Here is a 19,756-nt window from a genome sequence, read left to right on the forward strand (position 1 = left end):
CCAGGGGGGCAAGAGGACTACTGCCCCCCCCCCCTATGTACGCCACTGATAAGTGGGTTAACTGCAGAAAATATGATTTGGTAGATATGGTAAATATAAGGGAATAACCACGTGTTGGATTTTTCTTCATTTTGTATATTGTTTATTGTAATTGGTAATCAAACAAATCGTATTCAACAAAAAGATATAAAAAAGGTTTTAATAATTTTCAAAGAATGTCAACTCGTATGTTTTGCATTTCTTTCTAACAATTTCATAAAAAATGCACGTTTTTACGTAGTTACTTTAATGTGACTTTTTTGCAAATATGGTCATAGTTCTCAATATCAGAAAAAAAAATGTGAGAAAAAGATTATATGTTTGAAAGGAAAATTAGTTTTTAAGGGTATGTGAAGAATTAACGTAAGGAGGATATCGACAACAGTCCTCTTGGAGCTTATTTAGACAGCTGCCCGTGGTTGTATGTAATAAGCAACAAAATCATGGTTACCCACCCACAAGGAATAAGTATTTATGGAACTTTAAACATTTTTAGATTCGAAGGTTGAACTTGATCACTTCGGTTTTACCAAGGATGTAAGGCAAGGAAAGTCATTTCAGAAGTGTACACATCTTTAGTACTGTCTCTGGGCGCTAATGTAAACACAAGACGGATGTCGAAGCCTGACATGGGATCCATCATTCACATAAAAAATCAATGAAATATTCTGGCCATAGGAAATTATTATGTGAATTATCAAAATTAAATGCTTTTAACCTCCTCGGATACTAAACGAACACTGATGCATCTATTATTGTTTACAAATTCCGCCCAGAGAGAACTGGTTTCAATATGTACACAGCGTATACACAACCGCAATTGACTTTCCTTGCCTTACATTCTTGGGTTTTACAGTCTTTTCAAGGCAATGCATTAAACTAAAAAATTTAGCACGTAGCTTACTAATATTAAAAATGATACTATATTTGATTTTTTTAATACATAGAAATATTTCTTTTTCTTAATCTCTATTACTTACAGAATATAGCACATGCTATTTTTAGATTATATGCATATTACTATTTTAAAATCCTGGTTATAAACCCCTTCCCCCCCCTCTCAATGCAACGTACTTGCATAAAATACTATTTCATTGCAATTGCAAAGTCCATGTTTGAGCTCAAAGATGTCATGCATGCATTGAGCCCGTGCTTGGTTGAAACTGCGCAGTGCGCTCAAATACAAAATCCGTCCGAACAATTTTTAGCCAAAGAACGGAAATATTAATTTATTTCATTTAGATTTATCTCTGTTTGCCATCAGTTGAGTTCACGGCTTGTGCGAATAGATCTCCTGATTATTCAAGGATTTCTCAAGATTTTTCGCAGATTTCTCCTAACACTATATTCGCGCATTAACTCGTTATTTTGTAAACAAAAGACAAGTCCGTATAATATGTATCTATATGCCTAACTCTCTATCTACCTGTCTTTCTGTCTTCTAGGCAACCCAAGCCTGTAGTCAGGCAGTCTTTATCTATATCCAGGCAGTGAAACAGGCAGTTTCGCGTAACGCAACGTAAACACAGCGTAAATTATTAAAGGGCTTTAAACCTGCGTCATATATAAAGTTTCTAACATATAAAATAATTATATGCTATACAGTGTACAACAAAAAAGTGAAAAATAAAAAAAATTGAAATTAAAAAAAAAATTTTTCGAGATTAAAATTAAAGTGAGAGTTGTTGTGTGATGTATTGATTGGATGATGACAATGATGATACAATGAACTCATATCTAACATAAATTTCTATCTATCTATTCTTCTAACATATATGACCATCTATCTATCATCTATTACAATGTTTTGTAGTTTACTACAATTATTCTTAATTTAAAATCTTAAAAACAATATAAAGATACATTATATTTTTTTTCTCAGAATTACTAATGCAAAACTTAAAGGGGGAGGTCAAAAAGATGGAATTTTAAGGGTTTTAGGAAAATTCATTCGGTTTTTGGGTTTTACGAATCCCAGCTTTTCTCTCCGATATTGAATGAAACAATTTTTTTCTAAATTTTAGGCGGATTTGATTAACTTAACTCCTCTCGTTGTTATTATTAACCGGTAGTATTTTACAGGGGGGGGGGGGATTAATACTTCCGATTTGAAGGAAGTTGATAGGGGAGGGGGTCGTAAAAAAGAGTAAAAATTTAATTGTATTTTTCGAATCTTTTTAATATACTTATCTTGTTCTTGAAATCGTTAAAAGAGAAATGAAATGAAAATATAAATAAAAAGTTTTTTTGGACGGATTCCAAGATTCAGCAAAATTGGACATTGAAGACCCATTCTAAAAGGAAAACTAACAAACTTAAAAATGAAAATTTTTATCCCCCCCCCTGGAATTTTTTACTGTGAATTTTGCCAATTTTATGTGAAAACCATGAGCAGCTTGGAGGTGGAAAATGTGTTAAAGCAAGATTTAGATTTTTATCAAAAATCATAAATTTAAATGAAAAAGTGTCGCCGCAGGTAAAAAACATTTTTTGAATCTATAAATAGAAATCAAAATAGGACTAGAAGGTGCCCGCTCTTTCTTCTTGTGCTCCTAATTTTTCTAAGGGGGGGGGGACATCCCCCCAATTTTTCAGGGAGGGAGACGTCCCCCCCTCCTCCCCACCATAAGCCGCCTCTGCGTGCAATTTTGTTTTTTATTTACAAGGTTTTTTCTCATAAAAATATTTAAGAATCTAACATTTTCATTAAAAAAAAAATATTTTTAAATTTAACTGTGACTGGAATGATATATTTGTATTCGTTGGGTTCCTTTTACCTCTTCTATCTCCAATATTTAATCATTAATATACAAAAATAAGAATGGAAATCCACTTTTCTAAAAAATCTAGATTACTAACAACGAATATATTTGTAAATTCAAAATTATACTCCCGTTAAGAATGAGATGACGTAACGTAACGGACAATTTTATCTTTCTTTTTTAAATATAAAATATTTCCCTCTTCCATGAACCGACATCTTATCAATGTTGTTCATGATATATTGTATAATTGCATTGATTTGACTATAGTTTCTGTTGTTTCAGGTCGATTATTAATTCGGAGGTGAAAGGCCTTCTAACGATCATAGTTGGATTGTAATGTACAAATATATACGGTTACCCACTATACAACTTCATAGACGTATTTACGATTCATTTTTTTACATTTTTCATATTTTTGGTTCTCTCCAATTCCGTAAAACGTTTTCTTATTTTAACTATTGAAAGATTATATTAAAGAAAAAAACTATATTTTTAAACTCAGATCGTTGTTTTTAAAGAAGTTTAGATTTTTTGTATATTTCAAAGGATACAAAATACAAATCTAAAATTATCAATTAAATTATTTGTACAACTTCAAAGTCTTATTTATTTAATTTTCTTCGACACGAGTTTACACATTTTTGTCGTGAAACTTGAAAAAAATATGAATTAATTGCTATAATTTTGTATAATCCATAATGCCCCTTTAAATATTGATTTTTATATGTTCCCAAGCGGGATATAATTATTATTGACTAGACATGTTTAAAGGTGTAAAGACATGAGTAACCAAATAACGATCAAACATTTTAATCGAAATCATTAAATCGATATATTTCCTTTCCTACAATTATTTTGAAAGCATGCAAATATATATATTTTAATGATATTAAAATGAATGCGAGTTTAAGAAGTTTTTTTCTTCATCCGTGAACATTTTTACATGATTTTGACATTTTTAGCTTTCTCGACTTTCTCTAGGAAGGAGAAAGATAGACAGCAATATTTGATGTCTGTCCTGATAGATAGATACATAAACAGAAGATAGATAGATAGATAGTACTCAGCTGATTTGCGGACTCCGAGTTTTCAGTTTCTGTTTGGAGTCAACACAACAACAATGTCAACAAATAATTTCGTGAAAAAATAAAAATATCTTTTAGATTTAATTTCAAATATTTCATAACACACAATGGCAAATTAAAATAAAATTCTTTATTTGAAAATTGAAAAAATGCGTAAATCAGGTTTCAGGGTTTGTTTTTAAAGTTTAAATGCCACAGTATACGTACACATTACGCTATCTTTACTAAGATTGACGCAATAGTATTAAATTACGTACTTTTTCATCAAATTGTTTTTTTTTTTCAAGATAAACTTGATTGACCTAATTTTTTTAGAGTACTATTTCTTGTCACACTTATAGCAAAAGTACGTTTTTTTAACATAAACTAAAATTTTGAAAACCTTTATTCACCAATTTAGTTTTGTAATTTTTTCTAGCAGTTTTTAATTTTTCGAACTGTTCTTATTTTTTCCTACTTTGTTAGGACTGCTGTTATCACTACTGTTTAGTGTTTTTTCAATTTATCTATCTGTCTGTCTGTGTATCATTCTTATCTATCTATATATCTCTCTATCTATCTATCTATCTATTTAACTATCTATCTATCTATATATCTCTCTCTATATCTATCTATCTGTCTATCTATCTATCTATCTATTTATCCTAACAAATCTTGCATGGTTACTGGTTACAAACTCTTGTGGATTCACGGTTCAAGTAAAACAAAGTAATTTCTAATGTTTTGTTTTACACTATTTTTATTTATTTATTGTTTTTTCAGTTATTTAATCTGTTTTATAGGAGAGCAATGTACTTTTCAAAATGCATTCCCCCCGGGTCCAGTTTTCGAATACAGAGCATGATTAAAAGGAATCAGAGTCTTCGCCACAAATTCAAATCTTCTATTCCTTATATCTTTGAAAGCAGTTGCAAAGATATAGGAATTAATTTGTGGCATGCAATTCGTTTGTTTAACATTCGCAGTTTTATTTTTTATGACTTTATCAAATATTTGTATGTTTGTGACTTGTGAGTGCGTTTCTGTGTTTTGGTGTTTGTAAGTAGGTTTCTATGTTTGTTATGTTTGTCAGTAGGCTTGTGTGATTGTAAATAAATGGATTGGACAGGTGTTAGAAACACATCTACCCTTCCCCTCAACCCTTAGATTCAATATATAGATAGTAATAATATTAATAATAATAATAATAATAATGATTTATAAATAATATTACATAAGGGACATCAGTTATTCGTATCTAACTGCACACTAGACAGAAAAGGAGAAGCTCAAATTTATGCAACTGTGCTAACCTACGCCTTTGTAACCTCGTGTATGTCCTGTAGTTTTGATTTTATATACAATTATGAAAAATAAATTATCCCGGTTACAGATTGAAAATTCAAACCATTTGCTCAATAGCTTTATAATTTGAGGAGTAGTAATAGAAAACATATAAGATTTCTATTGGATTTCAATTTTAGGTTCAAAATATTCTGTAGTAGAAGAAGAAATAAAACATGGAACTATTAGCTTATCTCAAACTCGAATTTTCGAATCCTTATATCATTGAAAACTGATGGTATAAACCTTTGATATTTCAAAAATTGACCATTTGACCCAGTATGTTTCATAGGTTGAAATATCAAAATGATTATGTGACATCAGACTGTAAAGATATACGGATTAGAAATTAGAGTTGGAGACAACTATTTCCAGTTCTGTTTATTAAAAAAAAAACTTTAAGTTTGAATTCTTTTTATTGTTTATTTTCATTTCAGAAAAATGACATCATTGGTAAAATGTCTAAACAACAGATATTCTGATGACGACGACGATCAGGTATAAACTGGTTTAAATGTAAACAAGCTGATTAAATGTAAACAAACTGATTTAAATGTAAACAAACTGGTTTAAATGTAAAAAAAACTGATTTCAATGTAATCGAGCTGGTTTAGATGTAAGCAAACTGGTTTAAATGTAAACAAACTGGTTTAAATGTAAACAAACTGGTTTGGTTTAAGTTTAAACAAACTGGTTTAAATGTAATCAAACTGGTTTAAATGAAAACAAACTGGTTTAAATGTAAACAAACTGGTTTAAGTTTAAACAAACTGGTTTAAATGTAATCAAACTGGTTTAAATGAAAACAAACTGATTTAAAAGTAAACAAACTCTGATTTAGATGTAAACAAACTGTTTAAATATAAACAAGCTGGTTTAAATGTAAAAAAACTGGTTAAAGTGTAAACAAACTGGTTTAAATGTAATCAAACTGGTTTAAATGAAAACAAACTGGTTTAAATGTAAACAAACTGGTTTAAGTTCTTACAAACTGGTTTAAATGTAAACAAACTGGTTTAAATGTAAAAAAAACTGGTTTCAGTTTAAACAAACTGGTTTAAATGTAAACAAACTGGTTTAAATGTATACAAACTGGTTTAAATGTAAACAAAAATGAAAAAAAACTGATTTAAGTTTAAACAAAATGGTTTAAATGTTAACATACTGGTTTAAAAACTGGTTTAAGTTTAAACAAACTGGTTTAAATGTAATCAAACTGGTTTAAATGAAAACAAACTGATTTAAAAGTAAACAAACTCTGATTTATATGTAAACAAACTGTTTAAATATAAAAAAACTGGTTTCAGTTTAAACAAACTGGTTTAAATGTAAACAAACTGGTTTAAATGTATACAAACTGGTTTAAATGTAAACAAACTGCAGGTTTAACAAAAAATATAGAATCATTGCTTCACCAGGAAATGCACAAATTCAGAAAAGTCAGCGCGGCATTTTGTAAATGTTGCGCAGTTGCACAATGACGGCATTTTGTAAATTGACATTTTTTCAAGTTTGTGCATTTTTAAGATCTTTTATAACTGGAATCAAGACAAACATATGTCAAATTAGAAGTAAAGAGTCAATATGATACCCCCTAGTCCTAACATGGATTCTTCCTTTTTAAGAATACATATAAAACGATACGTATCAGTTCCACAATTTAATTAAAAATTTCACATAAAATACCAAAATTTCGCTGAAATGTCCAAAAACACTATTTTAAAAAAAGCTATGTTTTAATGAGGAATTTCCCAATTTTTAATAATTTTTTAATGATAGATATTTGATTAAGAAAGCAAGCTTATTGATGTTTTCAGGCGTTTAATCCCAAAATATGTTTTATATAGGTTTTTAAAACTCTTGTTGTTTCCAATAAAAACATTGTTCGATTAGCCGATTATGGTTTTGATATTAAGGTTCAACCAATGTTTAACAATTTGTTTTTAGTAGTTATATGGTTTATTTATTGTTCAATCCATTGTTTGGATTAAATCAATAATGGCAAAAGGTGACAGTTACAAAACAAAAATGTACATTTTTACAAGTTGTTTATTTCCTCATTATTACGTGGTAAATTTTTTACAATTTCATAATCTTAACTTTGTGATTAGAAATACCAAACACGATTCATACAAATTAAAAATTTAGGAAAAGAAAGCAAAAGCTTTAAACAAAGAAAATAGAAAGCACAATTTCTAAATGTACTGTTCTTGTATTATTATTATTATTTCCGATTCACTACAGTACCCTTTCAACTTTTATCTGATTCACTACAGTACCCTTTCAACTTTTATCTGATTCACAACAGTACACTTTCAACTTTTATCTGATTCTCTACAGTACCCTTTCAACTTTTATCTGATTCACAACAGTACCCTTTCAACTTTTATCTGATTCACTACAGTTCCCTTTTAACTTTTATCTGATTCCCTACAGTACCCTTTCAACTTTTATCTGATTCACTACAGTACCCTTTCAACTTTTATCTGATTCACTACAGTACCCTTTCAACTTTTATCTGATTCGCAACAGTACCCTTTCAACTTTTATCTGATTCACTTTCAGTACCCTGTCAACTTGTATCTGATTCCCTATACAGTACCCTTTCAACTTTTATCTGATTCACTACAGTACCCTTTCAACTTTTATCTGATTCGCAAAAGTACATTACATTAAATTTTTCTAAAGCTGAAAACAGCAATTCATTTTGCATGGAAACCACAATCTAAAATAATCAATTTTGAAAGCGAAAAATGAAAATTCATTCTTGAATAGAGAAAGCTTTAAAGTGTACTGAAGTTAATTGAACACGCCACTCTATAATTGGGAGGTCATTTGAAATTATTTGTACGATTGACATTTACCTCAGTACATTGATGATAGAGATATTTTTGTTTTTCAATTTTCGCGGATTACTCAAAAAGATTTTCGTGGATTTCATATGCTTAAATAATTTTGAGATTGATTTCCTTATCATCTTTTACCAGAGCTGGGAATTTTTGAATGGTGGATATCGGGATTAATGCTTGATCCACTCTTTTTCTTAATCTCCATATTGAATTATGCTTGTTTTCCTGTTGTTATTAATCTCCAGAGCTGAAAACTTTTGAATGGTGGATATCGAGATCAATGCTTGATCTCCTCTTTTTCGTAATCTCCAGATTAAATAGTGCTTGTTCACCTTTTGTTATTAATCTCCAGATTAATTAACAGATTGGGATTAAGGATATCCCATTCTAAAGTTTTCAGCTCTGTGAAATGTAAATCCCTTATGGCACTTGAAGGGTCACTCATAGAATAATGTAATGAAAAAATACCATTTTTTAAAAATAAGCATTTGTTTTGAATTGCTTTCTTTTTGCATCCTTGATTTAGTTTAAGGGTCTGTGTAGGCAGAAACATCTTTAAACTTGGGTTTCCCATAATTGAATCAAAAACTAAACTTCCCTCCATTTTGTATTTTTAGGCACATTGCTGCTTTCTTTTTCTAGAGAAAAATTTATAAATTACTAGCTAAAGGACCCGGCGTTGCCCGTGAAAAAAAAAATTATTTAAAAAAAGATTTCGAATTTTCTTTAGCCTATGACACCCCCCGGCTACCCATGAGTGTCCACAAAAAAATTCAGCCCATTCGGTCCAGGGGTTGGCCGGCTATACGCAACATATACATACGAATGTCTTGATTTATTATAAAGATTTCCAAATGAATATATTCGTTAAAAATAAATAGTTATTGTAAATAAAAATCTATTATTATACATTAATTTAAATTTTTTCTTATAAAAGCGTAATACGCTCATATCCCACCCTCCGCAAACAGTCTCTCTCTAGAGGAGCCGAGGGGTGTTAAATGATACCTTCTCCCCCCCCCCCTGATTTATATGGTTAAGCCGTGTTCAGAAATATGTTCTAAAAAGCTCAGGATGAGAAAATTGGCGGGTTCAACGTTCATTGTTCAACGAAGTGTAAAAATTAATGAAATTTAGTTTCTTTGTCCAAACTGGAATTGAGACAGGAAAAAATTGAATGTTTAAAGGGGACTATAAGCATGATTTTAATTCAACCTCCAAGCAACCTTTTTCTAATCAATAAAGTGGAAGATATTGCCCTGTAGAACTCAGTTTGCAAAAGTTTGGATTTTTGCAGCAGACAAACAAATAAAGATTCACAGAATTTGACACTTTTTAGAACAACGCCAATATCTTCCTCAGATACAGATTTAAAGGGTTTAAACTGTTGGAAATTGAAAATGCAACTTTTTGAATGGGAACACTTCAAATTACGTAACCCTTGGAAATCAGGAAACAGTTTTCTTTTTCTTATACTCGTTAGGAAATCCAGAAGCGCTTTCTTTTACAAGTTTCTTGGTATAGTTCACGAAATCAGAAATTGAGATTGAATATGCATTTGATAATCCTTGATATAAATCAGATTTAGATTTCCTTTTATAATTCTTGGTTTCCTTAGACCGGAAGTATTGGAAATGTATGCAATATACCACTACACTGTACTGTACTCACTACAGTGGACAAAGCAGGCTTTGTTGCAATATATAAAACAAAGCCAAACCAATATTTCAGTAAGAAGGGGGGGGGGGGCGGATCTATAGGGGACCGGATCTAAAAGGGAAAGGGTGGGAGGTTATTTCAATTTGTTATTGGATTGCACAAGGTTTAACATTTTTCTCAAATGTTTTTCAAATGGGACTGATCTCATGTCTCAACTCATAATTTGTTTTATCTATTTAACTTTGTAACCTGATGTGTAAACCGTTGATATTTTAAACTTTGACTATATGAATAGAATTAAAAGTTTGAAATATAAAACGACAAACGATTGCAAATATAAACAGATTAGAATATTCGAATCAGTTCTATTGGATATGGTACATTGTAAACTATGTAGATAGAAGGAGAAGGTTATATTAAACAGATTAGAATATTTGAATCAGTTCTATTGGATATGGTACATTGTAAACTATGTAGATAGAAGGAGAAGGTTATATTAAACAGATTAGAATATTTGAATCAGTTCTATTGGATATGGTACATTGTAAACTATGTAGATAGAAGGAGAAGTTATGATTGAAGCGTATCTCACGTTAAATTTACTTTACGTGAGTACATAAATGTATTTAAATTGTGTATTTTTTTACAATAAAGTCAAATATATATATATATTTGGATGTGTATATGTTATCTATAGCTGGCTAAACGGCTGGACCAAATGGGCTAATCATTTATTTTTAATTCTATTTTTTCCGAAATTCCACGGGTGCACTTGAGCTAGTTTTTAATATATTTTGTATTTAGGATGAAGAATTACAGTTTGTGGTTTTCGTTTCCTCATCTCCAGAAGCAAAACAAGGACTTCTACCACATATTATCACACTTAATGATTACCACATAGGTAATATACATAATATCATATATGTTTTGCCCCATATATATAGGTACCACATATTTACTTATAATGATTACCACATAGATAATATACATAATATCATATATGTTTTGCCCCATATATATAGGTACCACACATTTTACTCATAATGATTACCACATAGATAATANGGGGGGGGGTTGAGTGCGTTTATGGTGCAATAAGACATGAAATGTTTTTATTTATTTAAATTTGAACAAAGAGAATTCCGGAAATTGAAGATTATTTCACGTCAAAAATTCTTGATTTTAAGGTGTGAATGGGAATTAGAGAATTTGAGTTAGAGCAGTAATGAAATAATTAACCACAGAAAGATTTGAAATATGTCAGATTTGATAATATGACATTCATGGTTATTATTAAACAATGACAATTTCGTATTCTGTTTTCTAGCAGAAAAAGAAAAAGAAGTTTTTTTTTTTTTTGGGGGGGGGGAAGGTTACACTGTGGTCCTTAAACTTTGGATTTAGAAGATAACTATTATAGTGAAGTTGTTGATTTTAGGGTGCTTCGCGTCCATCTACTATTTTAACTTTCAATTGTTGATCTATCTGTGAGCATCTTTTTTTGTACAGTAAAAAACAATAACAAAAAAAGTTCGTGATTTAATAATATTTTTTTTGTGGATTTTTAAAATTTTACGAATATCAAAATATTAAGTTTTGTACTTCTGAGCATTCATAACCACTCGCTGGGGTCATGTGAGTTCCCACAAAAAATTGGGCTCGATTGGTTCCGCCTTTTTGACGTTAATCGGTTACAAACAAGCAGCCAATCAATTCAGCAAAGTATTAATATGATTAACACGAAACAGCAATTTTACACAATCCGTTAAAAAAGAAGTTGATTTTTAACCCATTTTAGTAAAACTACATGTCTTCTAACAACATTAAATACATATAAGAATACATTACAAGTTATCTTTCCACAGTTTTCTAATCTGAAAACTACATTTCTTCTAACAACATTAAAAGCTATAGCTGGCCAAACGGCTGGACCGAATTGTCTGACTTTTTTAGGCTAGAAAAATTCAAATATTTTTTTTCACAATTCAAATTTTTTTATTTTTTTTTATTCCACGGGCAACGCCGAAACTTTAGCTGATAATAAATGTATATAATACAATGAGTGGTTTCCCGTGCTACGTATGTGTGCAGTTTCCCGTGCCCTCTGTCCTCTCGTTGGAGAATCTACCTAATTTGCTTAAATCATTTATCTAAATAATCTTGTGCTATTCAGACAAATGTCGTAAAGTTCTTCTAAGTGTAATTTCAAGTGACCTTCCGTGCAAAGTTGACACTGACCGATTCACCCTTTTAACTTTAGTCTGATCATGTATGAATTAATAGTTTGCAAACCCGATTATTTTTAAAACACTTTTTAACCTAAAAAAACGACAATATCTTCCATCTTTTCCTGGAGGGTCATTTAAAATTACGCTGTACTGTCCCTTTAAAAGATATAAATTTCAACGTTTAATGAACAGTGGAAAGTACATGTAACAATTACAATAAGTTTTCTTAAGTCAGTATCAATCTGGATACTACTTCAGTATCTATCACTCGAGAAAGAACCTCTGTATTCGTCAGTATCTATCACTCGAGATACAACCTCTGTATTCGGAAGTATCTATCAATTGAGATACAACCTCTATATTTGTCAGTATCTATTACTCTAGATACCACGTGCTCTAGAACTCAGTGTTCCACAATAATACCTTAGTCATAACACTCTCTGTATTTCTTATGTCTGTATCTATCAATCGAGATACTACTCGAGCTGACTTTCTGCTTCTCTACACGAGAATGAATACGTGTCTAAAGCAAAGGTTCATGTTCAACTACTCTATATTTTGTGTTTTATGGTAGATGTTAAATTACTGAACGTAATTAACCTAAATCGTATAGTTCATGATGATGATAAGGACCGATAGGTTTTTTCGGAAATTAGGATATGTTCAGGTTGACAAATATACCATTATATTTATTACATATCTACATATTTAAATTCTAAGAATTCAAAGAATTCAAAAGTTATTCAAAGATGAATTCCAAAATTATTCATAGGTGAATTCAAAAATTTTATAAAAAATTAAGAAAATATTATATTATTCTGATTATAAAACAAACTTAAATAATTTGTTTTGTTACAGGTTCTGAAGATATTAGCGGGGTTCCCAAATCTGAGTTTTCTCAACCTTTCAAACAATTTGCTCGGGGGCCCTTCAGAATCTGAAAATATTCCAGGGGGCCCTTTACCAGAAGAAAATACCAACACACCAAAATTTAAAATGAGAAAGGTATTTATTATTATCATCATTATCATCATCATCATCATCATCATCATCATCATCATCATCATCATCATTATTATTATCGTCATTATCATCATCATCATCATCATCATCATCATCATCATCATCATCATCATTATCATCATCATCATCATCATCATCATTATCATCAACATCATCATCATTATCATCATTATAAACTCGGGAATTTCACTTAAAATTGAATTTTCTATTATTTAATTTCCTAGAATCAAATTTCTATTTTGTTCTGATAAAACAAATTTGAATTTTGTTTTCTGAGAATACAACTTTAAATGTCACCAAAAATATAAATAGAATCGCCATGTTTTTCCACGTGAAATATTTTATAACTGATGCATTTTTAGAAGATATTTTTAATAGGCTCTGTTTATCAAATGTTTTGAAAATGCATTTTTTTAGATGAAAGAGACTTTTTAAAATTTCATCAAATTTATGTTCATTGTAAATATCAATAAATGCAAATTTTTGATCAAAGAACTTTTTTTGGCTTTTTAAATGTTTTTTTTTGAGGGGGGTTGGTTGGTTGGTTGGTTAGGTAGTATACTTTATCATTGAACTGTCTGCAGTTGTAAACCACTAAGCTGTATAAAAGTTATGTTTTCCTGAAGAAAAGGGAAAACCCAGAAACCAAACTTATAAAAAGGTCACAGAGTACATACTCTCAGAGTTATAAGAAGGGGGGGTGGGGGGGGAGGATCAGAGTTTCCATTTTGTTCGCCATAATAAAATAGATATTCCTATGTAATGTAGAGAATAAAGCTAGAAATTACAGGGGATTCTTTATTCATCTAAAAATACCCAGTTTATAACAGTTTATAACAGTTTTTAACAGTTTATAACAGTTTATAACAGTGTATAACAGTTTATAACAGTTTATAACAATTTATAACAGTTTATAACAGTTTATAACAGTCTATAACAGTTTATAACAGTCTATAACAGTTTATAACAGTTTATAACAGTTTAAAACAGTTTTTAACAGTTTATAACAGTTTATAACAGTTTATAACAGTTTATAACAGTTTATAAGAGTTTATAACAGTTTTTAACAGTTTTTAATAGTTTATAACAGTTTTTAACAGTTTATAACAGTTTATAACAGTTTATAACAGTTTATAACAGTCTATAACAGTCTATAACAGTCTATAACAGTTTACAACAGTTTATAACAGTTTATAACAGTTTTTAACAGTTTATAACAGTTTATAACAGTTTATAACAGTTTTTAATATGGGTAAAATCACCAATAATCCAATTAGTTTGATTTGGAAAGAAAACTAATCCCTGAAAAGAATTTAAGTGCTGGGTAAAAATAGAATAGCTTGAAGACAAGTGGGAAAAACTAACAGCCTGACGGGAGAAATAAAAACTTTAAATAATTTAGCAAATTGTAAATATTTTACTGCATAAGATCTTATCATATTTTTACATTAAACTGTATTTTATATTTCTAAAAAAAAAAGTTGCATTTTTTAAAGTTGTAATTCCTAGAAAAAAATCAAAATTAGCTTTTTTACTGATTTTTTTTATATTCAAAAATCAAAATTTTATAAAAAAAATTCAATATTTTTTTTTGCTCTACTTTAAATGTTTTATACTTTTAACAAGTTTTGTTGAGAAACAGTCAAAAATGAAGTTTGAAACCGAAATTAATGAATTGAAGAGGTTGCTGTTAACTACAACTTTTGCTGGGTCAAATTCTATATGACCAATAAAAATACTAATGAATCTTTAACTTTTGAAACGGTGTGGTGATTCAAGATTTAAACGACTTAGCTCACATTCATTAAATTTGGCCCTAGTATTACAGCTATTACTAAATTGCCAAAATATAATAACATAGTTTTTTGACTCCTTACATATATCTTACATTTCATTAAATCTATTTAAGAAAAAAACAACCAGTACATTTGTTTAACATATCATTAGTAATATCTATCTTAGGGTGAAGATATCTGGTGGTTCGAACAGTACTCTTGGGCTCTGTTTAAGGTAAAAATTATAAAGCTTTTTTAATATTTTTCTTTCCAGTTTTTTTCTCCAGAAATTCTGAGCAAAAAAAAACTTTACTTTTCCTGGAGACAATGATTCCCATTTATAATATTTCAGACAAATTTTAGTAACCGCACGTTAATGCATATCAGATTTCCATCATGATCTCTTTTGTGGTTCACGGGACCGTAGTACATTAGAATATCCGAGCCAGGTCAACTTTTCCAGTTACAGTTTGTACTGTACCTAGCTCTATGGACAGGACTAGCTGGTGCAACGCGGAGACGGTCAGAATTTATGCTTCATATATTTGAATTTACTTTTACTAAAGGGGCATATTTACGTGGGTTTCTCTATAGTTAAAGTGACTTGCATATTTTTGCTTCTGACAGAGGTATAAAAGGTTGGGATCCGAGCATACCCTCTTTTAAATGGAAGGTCACTCGAAATGTCAACGGGAATTCATTTCAGTAAAATATTAGCAAACCCTGTGCAACCTTCATTCCTCCCATAAAAAACGAATGCAACACACTTTTGGCAAGATTTTGCAATTTTAAACATTGCAATACTTTTCTAGCTCTGCAGCCAAAACCATTAAAGTGTTTCATGAGGCATAGATAAAACACACTCATATCACTTATAAATATGAATTGTAGATTGTAAAGTACTTAATCAATTTTTAAACAATTTCCAGAAAAAATTATGTCCATTGAGAATTTTATTTGTACAGGAGAATGTGTTTTTTTTGCTGGAATTCGCATTTGATTTACTAGTAACATATATTTAAAAATGACTGTTCGGAATTTATATTTTATTGTCTTTTTCCTCAATGGATTAATAACAATACAGATAGAACACTTGATGTCGTCTATTCAATATTCAGGGGTTTCTTTGTTTACAATAACCCTGAGGCAGAAGCCCAAAGGAGTTACGCGCATGCTGTCTCTCTGTCTGTAATTCAACGCATCAAGCGCGTTACTACAACCCTTCTGGGTTAAATTGTGATCGAAAAACCCCTAAATCTTGAAAAGATGACATTTAGTATTCTATTTGTATTGTTATCAATCTATGATTTCCTTATAATCACGATTTCCTGCATTTTTAATCTTCTTTCGTTGACACATAACTTTTTAAGCCAATTATACAGACCAAATTTGAAACAGAAAACTTAATTTATACATGGGATCATCCTTTTTTGAAGAGTTTCAAGTCGTCTTTACAGTCTCATCCTTTGTGGATAACCCTGTATTTAAACTCGAATCTAACAAAAACACAGAAAGTTTGGGATGATGATTCTTCATGAAAGGATTCACTAAAGTTGACAACGCGACTTTCAATTTGTATTTTAAATGAGGAAAAATATATCTGCTAAAAATTGAAAACCTATAACCTGGGATTTTTAGAAAGTTACTTCTAGATTTCAATAGAACGAACTATAGCAAGAAAATGGTCATAGGAATTGAGCCTTTGCCAAAAACTCAGATTTACTAATCCCAATAACCTTGCATCCTGATGGAGTAAACCTTTTATTTTACAAACTTTGATATTTTGATCTAATAGAATTTGAAGAAGAAAATATCTAAGGTCCATGACATTGGGTTGCAAAGAAATAGGGATTATAAAATGAGAGTTTGGAGCAATGACTCAATTAAAACAGAAATTACTGCATATTTTGTCAGATTGTTTCTAAGATATACAAATCAAGAATTAAGATTTTATTAAATTATAAATATTTTATTAAGATTACTCATTAAATATATCAAAATATCAAATCTATATTTCTTATATTTTAAACCATGTGAATTGTAGGGAAAAAAATGAAATAAAATAAAATTGTAATTTTGATTTTCTTTTCCAGGCAATGTCCCACATGCTGTGTATTGGATACGGGAGATTTCCCCCACAGAATATGACGGATGTCTGGCTCACTATGCTTAGTATGATTAGGTAAAATTTACCTTTTTAGTAAAAAATATCAGATTTTCTTTTGCACAATAAAAAAAACAGTCAAATAATATTAATTGACTATTGCAAATGAGAATGAAAAAATTTCTTCAAACGATGTTATATAACTTCTGAATGTCAGTCAATTGAATCACAAACTTCAGAAATGTTAAAATAAGTTCGTTAAAAATTAAATAAATCAAATCCTCACAGTACAGTGCAGTACAGTATTTAGTACAGTACAGTACAGTACAGAGACAAAAATTTTGCAAGAGCCCCCCCAAAAAAATGTGTTTTTAAATATCAAGACATTAATAGATAAATTCAAGGATTTAAAGAACATTTGTACATATACCCATACAACAAGAAAAATGAGGCGGATGATAAAAATAGCAATTCAAAGTAAATTTTAGATTGTAAAATTTAATAAGAATTGTTTTTAACACCAAAATACTTGTGCAAGAAAGATAATAACTAATTAGCAAAAAATATAAAGGGTTTTTTTAAATGAAACACAAAGGAATTTAACTTAGGTTTTCTAATCCCCATATCTTTGAAGTCTGATGATGTAAATCTTCCACATTTCAAACTTGGACTTTTTGACATAACATAATTTATAGTTTTAAATATCAAAGGTTTACGACGTCGGGGTTTAAAAATATAGGGATAAAAACATTTGAGTTTGTGGAAAAAACTCATTTTCTTTACACACAAAAGCAGACCATTTGAAGATTCATGCCTTAAACTTGGTTAATTCTTCTACAAAATATTTAAAAATTATTTTTTATTTAAAGTTTAGACAAATGTGTTCAATTTTAAAAGTAAAATATTCAGGGAAACTTAAAAAAAAAGTTTTTTAAAAATATGAAATGTCACCCAAACCCCATGAATGAGTTTTCCACATTCAATCCGTTCTTTTTTTATCAAAGTCAACTCTTGCAAAAAATGTGATTCAAAATGTGTTGTAATTTGCATGTTTTTTAAATTAAAATTAAATTCCGACAATTGTCAAAAGGCATTTTTTTGTAAAAATACTTTTTCTCTTAAAAATATGAAAAAATATAAAAATCACAATAAGAAAATATGGTAATTTTTCAATCTTAAAGGGAGTGTTCGCGAGAAATGAATGGGTATAGGCTGAATCCAAATCAAAGTTGAAATATTTTTTCTCGAACACTCCCTTTAAAAAGCGTTGAATGCTGTCATTGTCATTTGTTTCTTCTACATAAATCAATTCATTCAAAACCATTATTTTTAGAACAAGAATGTGTTAATTAATTTTTTATCCGAAAAAAAGATGAATGACACGAATAGGTTGATAAATTACGTCCCTTTTAAAATCCCTAAAATTTTCTGAGATTGTTTTTAGTATTGTGGTCGCCATGGTGTAATTTCATAGAAAAATACAAAATAAAGTTTGCTGAGCAATTAAGGGGGGGGGGGCAAGGAAAGGGGGGGTCGCAATATAATGACAGCCATGCTTTTACTCTTTTGCAGAAATTCTAATTGTATAGTTTGAGCTCAATCCTAAAAACATGAAAGAAAAATATATTTATTCTATAAAATGATTCTAAATATATTCCTATATATCTAAATATATTCCTATATACAGTGTTCCCTAAATTAAAGTGGAACAGAAATAAATTGTGGACGCAGCGTTTCTTGAAAAGAAACTGAACACTTATCACAAATTCTAATTTTGACATCCTAGGACATGATATTTTTAATCATTTATATTTTAAAATATGAATTTTGTCAGATAAAATAGTTTTAAAAATATCAAAGGTCTACGGTATCAGGTTGCAAAGATTTAAGGATCATAAAATTCAAATTAGTTGCGAGATTCCAGTTCCTATGGTTTTAATCAATTCTCTTTTTTAAGGTCTTGAAAAAATAAATTTAAAATTCGGTGGTATATAACCATCAAAATCGATAAAAAAAAATAATAAAAATTTGTTAAAAACCACAAGAGAATAAACAAACATTAAAGATTATTCAAATTAAAAATTTGGGCTGTCAAATGGACATAAGGGAAACGAACTCAGATTATCAGAGGGAAAAAATAAATTCAGCTTTATTTACTTACTTCTTTGCCTTGTCAAAAAATATCACTAATCAATCCCACTAATCATGAATAATAAAAGCCGACCATTTAAAAAATTTAAACACTTCAAATGTTTCGGTGGACATAACATAGTGCTAAAAAGTGCATGTTTAAGAAAATTCTTTGGTCTGTTTCTCCACTTTGAGAAGCATTTAAACTGTTTTTTAAACTAGTAATGCGTATTAAATAATATTTTAGGTCGTTTTTAAATTTTTATGTTTAATTAGACATTCTGTATTTATTTATAGTGGAGCTACTTGCTATGCCATGTTCCTGGGTCATGCTACAAACCTTATACAGAGCTTAGATTCTTCAAGGAGACAATATAGGGAGAAGGTAGGGTTTATATACAAGGATTTAATATAGGGAGAAGGTAGGGTTTATATACAAGGAGACAATTTAGGGAGAAGGTAGGGTTTATATACAAGGAGACAATATAGGGAAAAGGTAGGGTTTATATTCAAGGAGACAATATAGGGAGAAGGTAGGGTTTATATTCAAGGAGACAATATAGGGAGAAGGTAGGGTTTATATACAAGGAGACAATTTAGGGAGAAGGAAGGGTTTATATTCAAGGAGACAATCTAGGGAGAAGGTAGGGTTTATATTCAAGGAGACAATATAGGGAGAATGTAGGGTTTATATACAAGGAGACAATATAGGGAAAAGGTAGGGTTTGTATTCAAGGAGACAATATAGGGAGAAGGTAGGATTTATATTCAAGGAG

General features: G+C 29.8%; 2 long non-coding RNA genes across 2 annotated transcripts; both read left to right on the forward strand.

The window, feature by feature from the left end:
- Nucleotides 1–5,623: 5,623 nt before the first annotated feature.
- LOC111716484 (uncharacterized) lies at nucleotides 5,624–10,621 on the forward strand. Its single transcript, XR_002768509.1, has 2 exons — nucleotides 5,624–5,710; nucleotides 10,525–10,621. It is a non-coding gene; the product is annotated as an uncharacterized LOC111716484 (long non-coding RNA).
- Nucleotides 10,622–14,928: 4,307 nt separating this feature from the next.
- Nucleotides 14,929–19,361, forward strand: LOC111716518 (uncharacterized). The gene is made up of 3 exons (XR_002768517.1): nucleotides 14,929–14,981; nucleotides 16,840–16,928; nucleotides 19,278–19,361. It is a non-coding gene; the product is annotated as an uncharacterized LOC111716518 (long non-coding RNA).
- The last annotated feature ends 395 nt before the right edge of the window (nucleotides 19,362–19,756 follow it).

This window comes from Eurytemora carolleeae, unplaced genomic scaffold, assembly GCF_000591075.1.
Source record: "Eurytemora carolleeae unplaced genomic scaffold, Eaff_2.0 scaffold24, whole genome shotgun sequence".
Lineage (NCBI taxonomy): Eukaryota > Metazoa > Arthropoda > Copepoda > Calanoida > Temoridae > Eurytemora > Eurytemora carolleeae.